The 12,189-nt window shown below is 39.0% G+C and overlaps 1 protein-coding gene across 1 annotated transcript in view; it reads left to right on the forward strand.

Annotated features, from left to right (window-relative positions):
* Nucleotides 1–12,189, forward strand: part of LOC104600822 (AT-hook motif nuclear-localized protein 14-like) — a 31,143-nt gene that overhangs the window by 14,890 nt on the left and 4,064 nt on the right. The window lies entirely within an intron of this gene.

The following is a 12,189-nucleotide window of genomic DNA, read 5'->3' on the forward strand; positions in this document are numbered from 1 at the left end:
CCTAAGCCTTGCGTAAACTCTGCCAGGTTTAAACCTCAGCTCCCTTGCTCTCTCTCGTTCTCAGACTCCCAAAACCTCCCTCGTTTGCCATCTACCGCCCTTCAGGTAGAGCGCTTCAATGCTTCCCACCTCAGACTCACACAACCGTTTCATAAAATTTTCCTTTTAGTCCAAGTGGTATTTGCCTATCACTTAATATCAGATGTACCTCTCCATTTTGTGCATCTTCCTCTAACTCTATAGGCGACATCATCCTAAATCTCTCCTTTGTTATGGATTATCGAGCCAAGGTAACAGAAGATGTCACATTGAGTTATCTCTTGTTCTCCAATCCTAAGTTTACCCCGATTGGCACTTGTATTCTTATTAAATTTATGTCACATATATTCTGGTTTAGTCCTACTTGTTTTAAAATCTCTTGCTTCTAAGGTATTTTTCTTTAATCCTAATTTTTCATTTGATCCTTCACTACTTTCATTAATTAATGCCATTCTCCCCACCCCTTGTTTTATTAGACAATCAGCCATGCTATTGGCTGCCCTTTGTACCTATTAAACCCTCCATCCATCTAAGCCTTTTTTATTTCATTCTTATAAACCCATAAAGTATCTTCTCCACTTTTCAGCCCTCTTGTAACCAGTTTTAAATCTCCTTCAATCACCAATTTGTTGATGTTCAACTTCTTTGCTCTGTCTACACTCTATTACTGTCATAATTTCTGCTCTTAATGAGTCTTCTTTGCCAATTAGGCTAGAATATAATCCATTTATTTTTCCTTCATTCTTAAGAACGCTACCCACTTCTATGAGTCTTGGATTTCCCATATTGTTACCATCAAAATTTTGACAAACCCTGCCTGTGGTGGTACTGGTACCCAACTACCAATGCCGACTCTTACTATCTTTCTTGATGAGGATAATGGTACCTCTGTCCACCTTCTTAAAATACCATCCACTATAAAGGTTGAGAAGCTCTCCATAGATTTTACCCAAGGAACCACCTTAATAAAAATGCATTCAATTAATGCTTCGTTGCTTCTTTCTTTCCCTTCAAACACTAGTAAATTTCTTTTCTCCCATATGGTCCAAATCCAAATAATCGCAGATCTGGTGCATCTCCACACTATCCTTCCCCTTTACTTCTTCCAAGCAAGCATTGTAGGAGCAAACAAGCCTTTGTATTGTTTGGAGGATTCCATCTGCACAACTGCACCCAAAGAGAGAAAAACCAAACCCAAATACAAGAAACAAATAGATAGGAGATTAGGTCCACATACCTATTTGGGACTCATTTCTTTTCTAAAGCCCACCATAACCTTACAGAGATTTCTCTTCTTCTCTCTAAACTTTCTATTAATTGTCTTAATAAAAAGATGGCTTCCATGGTTGACCTCTTTGGCATAAACCCAAATTAGTTTTCTGAAATATTTGTTTCATGTTGTGAACTTTGCTTAATTATTCTCTCTCAAAGTTTCATAGTGTGGCCATGAATTTTATTCTGCCATAATTATTACAACTTTGTAAATTGTCCTTGTTTCTAAATATAGGCACCATGTGCTCTTTCTAAAATTATCAATATTGTCGGAATTGTTAGAAGTAGTTAACAGGGGCAGTATTGTCATTTTCATGTTATTCTTTCTCTCTTATATCTTCTGTAATTTTCCTAAGGGTATTGTAGTCATTTCAGCCTTAGTAGAATGTTAATACAACCTGGGTTGACAGTAAGGAGTAGAGAACAGATTTCTCCTTTCTTGTCTTCCCTCTATTCTTCTCCTATTCTTCTCTTTCCCTTCTCTTTCCCTTCTCTTTCTCTTCCTATCTTCTTCTCTTTCTTTCTTCTATCCTTTTCTTCACTTTTTCCTTACTTTGTTAAAGTGGGAACATGGTATTAGAGCCCTGAGGTCGACTGTACTGTTCGCGGCACTGTTCACGTCCCAACTTTTTGTGCCTTGTTGGAAAGGAAAAGGACTTAAGAGGACTGATTGCCCACTTGGAAAAGAGGCTTCAATGCCTCAAGTTGTAGTGTTGTGTGAGTTGGTGGTGTTTTTTTAAAAGCCCTTTATTTGGTAGTTCGAAGATGGCAGCTTTGTGATGTTTCGAGTTGTGAGATAGGTGCTCCTCAATGTGTGGTGATTTTGTAGTGGTTTGTGTTGTGGTGACACCTTGTGGTGAGTATGCAATCTTTCCTAAGTGTTTCTAAAGTAGTGGGCTGATGATTCTTGGTGTTTTTCCTAAAGAAAAAGGTGTGTTACAGTAGTTGCATACTAGCTGTTTGATAGTTTGCCTAGGTGACAAATTAGTGATCTCTCACTCATGGCTTCATCAAATGGTAGCACTAAACCTACAGTAGTTGTGCAATCAGATTTCATGACTTCTCAATTAACTACGGTGAAACTCAATGGTACTAATTATATCCCATGGGCCAAGTCGGTTGAGGTATCTCTCATTGCAAGAGGCAAGTCGAAGTACATCAAGGAGGGTCCATTGGAAAGTGAATCAAAAGGGTACAATGAATGGGTACAAGAGAATGCCCAAATTATGACATCACTTTGGAATATTATGGAGAATCACATTAGTGTAAACCTTATGTTTCTAGACACGGCCAAGGAGATTTGGGACCATGCCAAGCAATTGTACTATGGACAAGACAATGTCACAAGAATTTACCAGTTGTACTAAGACTATTTTTCTCTTCAACAAGGGGATAAAAGTGTTGAAGAATACTATGCTTCTCTAAAAATCTTAAGGAATGAGCTCAATGTTTATCAACCCCTATCCACTGATTTGAAGACTCAACAAGAACAACAAGAACATCTAGATGTAGCAAGATTTTTATCTGGGTTGAGGTTTGAATTTGAACTAGTGTGGGCCCAAATCTTAGGGAGCAGTGATCTTCCATCCTTGTCTGAGGTTTTCTCTCACATAAGGAGAGCCTCAAATCCACATAGTGATCATCCCCCACCTTCAAAGAAATCAGCCATGGTGGTTTCCAGATGAGGTTTTCTTGGTAGACATATGCATGGTAGAGATGGAGGAAATGTGAGGGGTTTTAGCCATGGGCCTAGAGGTGTACGAGGAGGTGGTAGAGAGTTTGGTTGTGCAAGAGGTGGTGGTGGTCGTAGTGTTAGTGGTCATAGTTCAGCTCGTGAGTGCTCACATTGTGGACGAGAAGGTCACACAATCAACTTTTGTTATGATCTTCATGGCCCTCCATCCACTTGGGCTAACCAAGCAATGGTGGAAGGTGATTTTGGGAGTCTTAGTGTAACTGAAGATGCTCATACTTCCGATGTTGGTAAGGTTAAAGACATAATTTCTATCTCATGTGAGGAGTATGAAAAGCTTCGCCAGTCTGCCTCTCAAACCGTTACCTCAGTTGATGGCTCTTCTTCTACTATTACTGGTACCGGTAATGTGTATCTTGGTTCTGACCTTAGTTTACGCTCGGTTTTTTATGTTCCTAAGTTTTCCTTTGGTCTCTTGTCTGTAAATAAGCTTACTCAAACCCATCATTGTTCAGTAACATTTTAACCATCATATTGTATCTTTCAGGATCTCAAGACAGGGAAGGCAATTAGTGGCGGTCGTGAAGTTGGAGGATTGTACTACTTGGATGACCATGGTCCTCAGAAGGCTCTTCATTCCTCTCTTACACCACATCAGTGGCATTGTCGTCTTGGTCATCCTTCTTTGCGTGTTTTGAAAAAGCAAGTCCCAACCTTGGAGTCTGTAACTCAGCTAGATTGTGAGTCATGTTAGTTGAGTAAACATCATAGAGTGTCTTTTGTTCCTAGGGATGATAAGAGAGTCTTGAGTCCTTTTGCTTTAGTCCACTCAGATGTTTGGGGTCCTAGTCGTGTGTCATCTTATAGTAGATCAGATATTTTGTAACATTTATTAATGACTATTCAAGAATGACATGGATTTACTTAATGAAGGATCGTTCAGAATTGTTCTCTATTTTTCTACCTTTTCATGCTGAGATAAGGAATCAGTTTGGTGTATGCATTAAAGTGTTTTGTTCAGATAATTCCAAAGAATACTTTCATAATAATTTTGTCTTATTTTGACTCTCGCGGTATTATACATCAGTCCTCATGTTCACACACTCCTTAGCAAAATGGTGTGGCTGAGAGAAAAAAATCGTCATGTGATTGAAGTTGCTCGGGCCTTGTAGATTCAAATGTCAATTCCTAAAATCTACTGGAGTGATGCATTTCTCACCTTTTGTTTTTTCATAAACCGTATGCCTTCTTCAGTCCTAGATGGTGAGTCACCTATCTTGTTTCCTTCCATCTCGCCTTTCTCTCTTCCTCGTGTGTTTGGTTGTGTGCGTGTTTGTTCACAAATTGGGTCCAGACCATGATAAACTTGACTCCAGAGCTATTAGATGTGTTTTTCTTGGTTACTCGCGTACTCAAAAATGTTACAAATGCTATGACCTTGTTTTATGGAAAGCTTTTGTTGCCCTGGATGTTACCTTCTTTGAGAGTTTACCCTATTTCTCTGGATGTGAACCTTCTCCTTTTATTCCTCTTCCCTCTGAATCTGGTGATGTCTTTATTCCCTTGCCTACTATGGAGGATCCTATTCGACCATCTATTCATAGAGTGTACTCTAGACATGATAGACAACCAGAATTGTCGCCAGTAGTTGATCCAACTCTAGCTTTTGACATGTCACCAGAGTCATTGCCGTTGATAGATCCACCATCCTCAGATCTTGATCTTCCTATTGCCCTTCGCAAAGGTAAGTGTACTTGCACAAATCACCCACTTTCTCGGTATGTCTCCTTTGTTCACTTGTCTCCTTCACATCAACGTTTCATTTCCCTTCTATCCTCTGTTTCTCTACCGTGTTCTGTACAGGAAGTCCTCTCATCTCTTAATTGGAAGAAGGTGATGGATGAAGAATTTCATGCTCTTCAGTCCAATAATACTTGGGATCTCACTTCCTTACCACTTGGGAAGCAGGCCATTGGTTGTCAATGGGTATATACAGTTAAGCACTATCAAGATGGTAGTATTGAGCAGTTTAAAGCTCGACTTGTTGCAAAGGGGTATACTTAGACTTATGGTGTGACTATTCAGAAACCTTCTCTCCTGGGGCTAAAATAGGTTTTGTACGAGTGCTCATTTCTTTAGTTGCCCACTTTGCTTGGCCCCTATTTCAGCTTTACGTCAAAAATGTGTTTCTCCATGGTGATCTTCAAGAGGAGGTATATATGGAGCAACCTCCCGGGTACGTTGCTCAGGGGGGCGTCAGGAAAGGTGTGTCGATTGAAGAAGGCTATCTATGGGTTGGAACCACGGGCATGGTTCGGTCGTTTTAGTAGTGTGGTGCAAGACTTTAGCTTGAAACAATGTAGTGTTGATCGCTGTGTTTAGTAGACTTGTCATCTGGGAAGATCTTTCTAGCGGTGTATGTTGATGATATTGTTCTCACTGGCAATGATACACATGGAATTGATGACTTGAAACAATTCCTACAACACTTTCAAACTAAAGATTTAGGAACCTTGAAGTACTTTCTTGGAATTAAGGTAGCTCGATTGAAGTGGGGAATCTCTCTGTCACAAATAGACTTGTTCATGGGCCGGGTGGCCCGATGGGCTGGCCCGGCCCCCAGACGGGCTTGAACAGGTATATGGGCCCGCGGGCTTAACCTCGGGCCAAAAAGCCTGGCCCACAATAAATTCGAGCCGGGCTTGGGATTTGCCAAAATAGCTTGGCCCGAGCCTGGCCCGGCCCGACCTATAATTAAACCTAAGTAAAATCCCTAGTCAGTTCGAGTACCCCTCTTTTTTTCACTTCTTCGTCTCTTTCCCTTTTTCCCAGCCGAACCCTTCTCCAATCTCCACATCCTCCACACTCACAGTTCTCATCCTCACACTCTCAGGTAGCCACAACCGGCGAGGCGGCGAATGTTCACCGGCGCAACAACTCCGGCGGCGGTGGTGAGCTCTCTCTCTCTCTCTCTCTTTCTTTCTTAGATGCGAATTGATCATTGTCAAAATCGCAGGTCAGGCTCGCAGCTCACAAACCACAGTCACCGACTCACCGCGAACTCTTCTGCGAATACAATCACCGGCGGCGGCGGTGAGTTCTCTTTACCACTTTATTCTATTATAATGTTTAGTCGGTGGCAGCAAAAAATCCGACAGTAAGCATGTTTGTCTTCTTCCTCTTCTTCTTCTTCCACTTGTTAAACGAGAAAGACAGAGAAACAACACTAATCAGTTATCAGAAAAGCAAGCCAATCTACTCTATTGAAGCAAGAAACATGTAAAATCGTAGGTCAGGCTTCGGGCTTTTTGTTAGGGCCGGGCACGGGCCCAAGTTGTAGGCCCATTGGTCGGGCCGGGCTCGGGCCTAACATTTTTTCGTTAATGAAGAGTAAAAGCTCGGCCCAAGCCCGACCCGGCCCGGCCCGGCCCATGAACAGGTCTAGTCACAAAGAAAGTATGTTTTAGATATGTTGGATGAAGCTGGGTTGTTAGGATCCAAGCCAGTTGAAACTCTCATGGATCCCAATGTGAAGATGATTGATAGTCAGGGGGAGCCATTAGAAGACCCTACAAAGTAGTGGAGACTAGTAGACAAGTTGATCTATCTTACAGTCACTAGGGCTGACCTTTAGTGTTGGAGTCCTCAGTCAATTCATGCAGAATCCAACAACTGCTCATTGGGATGATGTTATGAGGGTGTTCCTGGTTGAGGGATTTTGTATAAGAAAGGGGGAGATATTTCTCTGGTAGGGTACTCAGATGCAGATTGGGCAGGGTCTCTGATGGAGAGGAAGTCTACTACAGGTTATTGTACTTTCTTGTGCAGAAATCTCATTACTTGGAAGAGCAAGAAGCAGAACGTAGTTGCTATGAGTAGCGTTGAAGTTGAATTCAGGGCAATGGCCCATGCTACCAGTGAGCTAGAAGCATCTTCTTCGAGAGATGAATATCACAATTTGTAATATTGATAAAAAAATCACAATTTGTAAACCCGTTAAATTGTTTTGTGACAACCAAGCTGCAACACATATTGCCTCTAATCTAGTGTATCATGAAAGGACTAAATACATTGAAGTTGAATGCCATTTCATGAGAGAGAAAGTGATAATAGAGAGGTTGTTACACCCTATGTTAAATCTGAAGACCAAGTAGCTGATATTTTTACTAAAAGTGTGGGTTGCTCAAGGATGGACTATATTTGTAACAAGCTGGAACTTTATGATATATATATGCTCCAGCTTGAGGGGGAGTGTCAGAATTGTTAGAAGTAGTTAACAGGGGTAGTATTGTCATTTTTCATGTTATTCTTTCTTTCTTATATCTGCTGTAATTTTCCTAAGGGTATTGTAATCATTTCAGCCTTAGTAGAATGTTAATACAACCTAGGTTGACGACAATAAGGAATAGAGAACAAATTTCTCCTTTCTTGTCTTCCCTCTTGTCTTCTCCTATTCTTCTCTTTCCCTTCCCCTTCTCTTCATATCTTCTTCTCTTTCTTTCTTCTATCCTTTACTTCTTTTTCCTTACTTTATTGAAGTTGGAACAACTATAATAAAATATTAAATACAATTGTCAAATAAAATAAAATTATCAATATAATAAAATAATAGCATTTGGGCCCGGACCCCTACTAAGCCCCTCAACAACTTTTTTTCTGGTATTAATTCTTTATCCACAATACAAAACATTCATTATCATTTATAAATTATGTTATAGTGGAAAGTACTAGAGTATATGTAAATTAAGGATATTATTTTATTTAGGTAGAAAATGTTATAAATGTAAAATAGAGTTCAAAAAATATCATAAAGATAGAATATAATCTAATATAAAGTTAATATATAAATTAACTATAAAAGCAATAAATTGAATTTGACAATGTATAAAAATATTATAAATAAATTCAATTTGTTGTATATATGCAAACTAAAAGTTATTTTATTTAGGTGAGGGTGGACTTTGGTGCAATGGTTGGGTTGCTCCATTGCGAATTGGGTGACCGGGGTTCAAATCTTCCTCTCTCTATGTGTAGGGGTAAGGCTGCGTACATCGGTTCCTCCCTAGACCTTGCATTGGAGGGAGCCTCGTGTACTAGGCTGCCCTTCTTTATTATTTTATTTAGGTAATGAAGGTTTTAACTATAAAACAAAGTTAAAAAATTCAAAATATAGGATTAATATTAAAACAAATATATATGGAAGTAAATATAAAGGATTCATATGAAATAATTTAATTGTATCCTTGAATGCATAAAATGTTACAGATAGCTTTAGTATGTATATATGGATTTTTAATTTAGATAGAAAAGGTTATAAACATGAAACACAATACAAAATAAGGATTTTTGTTTTGATAAATGCAATACAAAACAAAGATTCAAAAGCATAATATTCATATTAAAGAATATATGTAATGAAAAGAGAAATGTAAATTGGCTATTAAAAGAAAATAAATTGTGTGCAAATACATACAGGTATACATTTAGATATCTTGTGTATTGTATTTATATAGTGTTTTCTTATTTGAAACAAACAAACAATTGTTGTTGAATCAAGTGCTAATATGGATTGTGGTAAGATCGTTAGGGTAGCTCATTGAGAATGGTAAGAGTGTTGTCAATCTTTTCAAGATCAGATTGTTAAGGTAATTCATTGAGGATGGTGGATATTGAAATTTTTATTAGGTTTCCCAATGATTATATTATATAGATTCAACTTTAATCTTGACATTGGACCTTCTTAGCAAGGAAGGGGGGAATGGTCCGTCCACCTACACTGGATTGTTCAGAATGGGGTGAAGTGCAGAAGCTTAACTTTGATGGATTCTCTTTGGATTAACCCAAATTATGTTGCAATGGCTTTGTCATACTTGTTATCTCTAGGTCTGTGGGATAGGAATTTTGTGGAGAGCTGAAGGCAACTTTTTTCTCAAGGCTTGAGATCAACCAATAATCTCAGTTTGGCTAGCATTGAGGTGGAGCACAATTCAAACCAGGTTATTAGGGGTTGATGGGCATTGGTTCTAGTTGGCAAGGGTTAAACCTGTTCATGGGCCGGGCTTTCACTTGTCACTAATGAAAATATACTAGGCCCGAGCCCGAGCCCGCCCAACCAACGGGCCTATAACTTGGGCCCGAGCCCGGCCTTGGTAAAAAGCCCGAAACTCGAGCCCGAGCCCGAAGCCCGACCTAATTGAAATAAAAAACAATTTTCCCTACTCAAATTAGAATTAAAAATTCAGATAGTATTTTTTTTCTATTTAAATGAACAATGGGCCTATAAGATGGTATTTTTCCCTTTCTTTTATATTTTAAAACACAATTTTACATTTTTAAATCAAAAAATTTATTCAAATGGACATAATCACATAACTAATTTTAAGTTTAATATTAGGTCGGGCCGAGCCAGGCTATTTTGACAAAACCGAGCCCGACTCGAATTTATTGTGGGCCGGGCTTTTTGGCCCGAATTTAAGCCCGCGGGCCTATAAGCATGTTCAAGCCTGTCCGTGGGTTGGGCCGGCCCGTCGGGCCACCCGGCCCATGAACAGGTCTAGCAAGGGTCATTGGAGAGGCTATGGCCTATGATGCCCAATCATGGATATATACATGAATAGATAAGGGAAACATGGTTACAACTTACAATTCTCTGTTTCTTAAGATCTCAGATACTGACACTAGTACTGATATCTCATTTTATATGCTTATGTTGCTTTTACATCTATCCTTTTATCTTTCATTTATCAGTGATTATATCTTGCCAAATTAATTTTATAATATGATCATGCTAAAATATAATATTGTACATATTGGGTATGTATCATTAGGTATGCTAGGTATTGACAGGTATCCAGACATCAAAGACTATGATTGGCTATATGTATGTAATGTTTTCTCAGGTTCCTTGACTGCCCAACTTGTTAAGTTCATGGCTAAAGGGTTTATTTTTTATTCTTTTTTTTTTTTGGGGGGGGGGGTGGGCATAGTTTTTAAGGCGCCAAGGTGAGGGTCGGTGACAGGGGGGCGCCTAGTCGCCTAAGCGGGCGTAGTGATTTAAAAGGTGTGCCTAGGCGCATAGGCGAGGCACATTTCAGGGTAGGCGCCTCACCCAGGTCCTAGGTGCAGCCTTTTCAAAAGGCACACGCCTGGTGCGCCTAGGCGTGCACCTGGTGCGCCTTGCGCCTATTGAAATGTCTTCTTAAAAAGCAATTAAAACTATAAAAGCATTATTTTTTGTGTGAGAACTAAGAATTTAAGACCTAACGTGGACTTGTTTGGGCTTGCCTCGAGGGGTGTGGCACAAAGGCGGCTTGTAGAATCAGGAATATAATATGTTTTACATTACATTAGCTACTTGAAGTAATGCAATTGAGAAAAAAAGAGAGTGTGGGATTTATATGCTTGAAAATGTTTTATATATTTGATTTTATTTTTAAATTCTCATTTGAATATGCTTTACATGTTATATTTATGTATTTTAATATTAGATAATATGTTTTTTAAAACATTTATTTTTAAATTAAAGTTTATATTTTTATTAATATTATGTTTAATAAACTACTTGGCGACTGGGCGAGGAGAGCCCCCAAGGGTGCCTTGTTGCCTAGGCGTCGCCTTGACAACTATTGGGGGGGGGGGGGGCGATAAGTTCTTCGGTTATTGATTAGGAAAAGAGCATAAAATACATTGATACTTAAGAATACCAAGACATATGCTTAGATTCTCATCATGATTAGGTTTTCTGTCCTTGAAGAAAGGAAAATGTATTCATGACATTGCAACCCATGCAAATGGAATACATGGAATACTCAGGCTTTCCATGGGAACAAAATGAAGAAGTTCAGCATTTCCTCTGTTGATACTTTATGTAGTTGATCCTGAAGACTGATATAGTGTTTGACTGACCCTGAAGACTGATATAGTGTTTGACTGATCCTGAAGACTGACATGTATCGTATGATATGGTATGATACGTATTGATACTTTCAACCATGGTTAGAACAATCATTTTATGTGTTACTGGGCTCTATGATGCCCAACATGGCTGGATTAGGTATCTGTAATGGAATTTGCACTAAAATTGAATTACATGGTTCTCAACCATCCACTATTATAAGCTGCACTTATTTGGACCCTTGAGGCATTATCAATTTCTGGCTTGTCTTAAGGGGTAGGGATGATTAAGTGGTCTCTTAGTGGTCAGGTTTCCACTTTGATCTGCAGAGATGGGTTTCTTTTTGGTTCTGGATGTTAGTTTCTTGTTGTACATTGAAGTCTGAGTTTGTCTGTATTAATGAACACATTTTTTTTTGATAATTTTGTATTAATGGACAATGAATACAAAATTACTAATAAGAAAAGGAGGAACAAGACTAGGATCTTGCATAGATAGAACCAATATCTAAAGAAGCTCCTAGCCTTCCAATACAGCCCTGGGGGGTGTGGGGCACAGAAACACGGAACCTATGCTGGTAAAGATCTTCATACAGAGCTTCTAATCATATTCTCCTAAACTCTTAGCAGCTGAAAGGCTGAGGATCTGAAGCCTAAAATTCTTCTTTGCCCCAGGTGAATTAGCATCATAAGTAGGCTCTGAATAAGCAAGGACTGCTTCATCTATGCTTCCATCTTCTAGCCCATCTAATATTCAAATATTCAACAGTTCAGGTTGCAGGGGAGAGAGCATCCATTAAAGTTGAAGTCGATGTATCTCCACCACAGAGGGGGGAGGGGGAATCAGGAAGTTATTACAGGTCTATCAAGGATCCGATTTCTGTTGGAAAATCTAAAACTATGACTCTTGCTTTTTCTTGTTGAAGAATCAGGCTCTTTTGTTAGTTTCCTCCTTTCTGTGTTCTTAATGAATTACATTATGTGAAAAGGAAATGCTATAATGTTGTTGACTTGAAGTGCATTACACAGGGCTGGTTTTTCATTGAATTATTTGACAGTATCCAAGATTCCTATTTGCCTCTTGGGAAGGATCTATTTTTTTCCTTTTCTTGTCTTTTTCAATTATTGTAACTGAACATGCTGGATAGCAACTCTTTTGTCTTGTGCATCTCTTTTCTGAGACTTCATCATATTTTACTTATATAATACACAAGTAGATTCTTAACTTATCAAATACCCTCAGATTGTTGGTCTCAGACTCTCAGTCTACTTAAATTCTTTTACCAAGTCTA

Source organism: Nelumbo nucifera, chromosome 3 (genome assembly GCF_055504915.1).
Source record: "Nelumbo nucifera cultivar China Antique chromosome 3, China Antique-T2T, whole genome shotgun sequence".
NCBI lineage: Eukaryota > Viridiplantae > Streptophyta > Magnoliopsida > Proteales > Nelumbonaceae > Nelumbo > Nelumbo nucifera.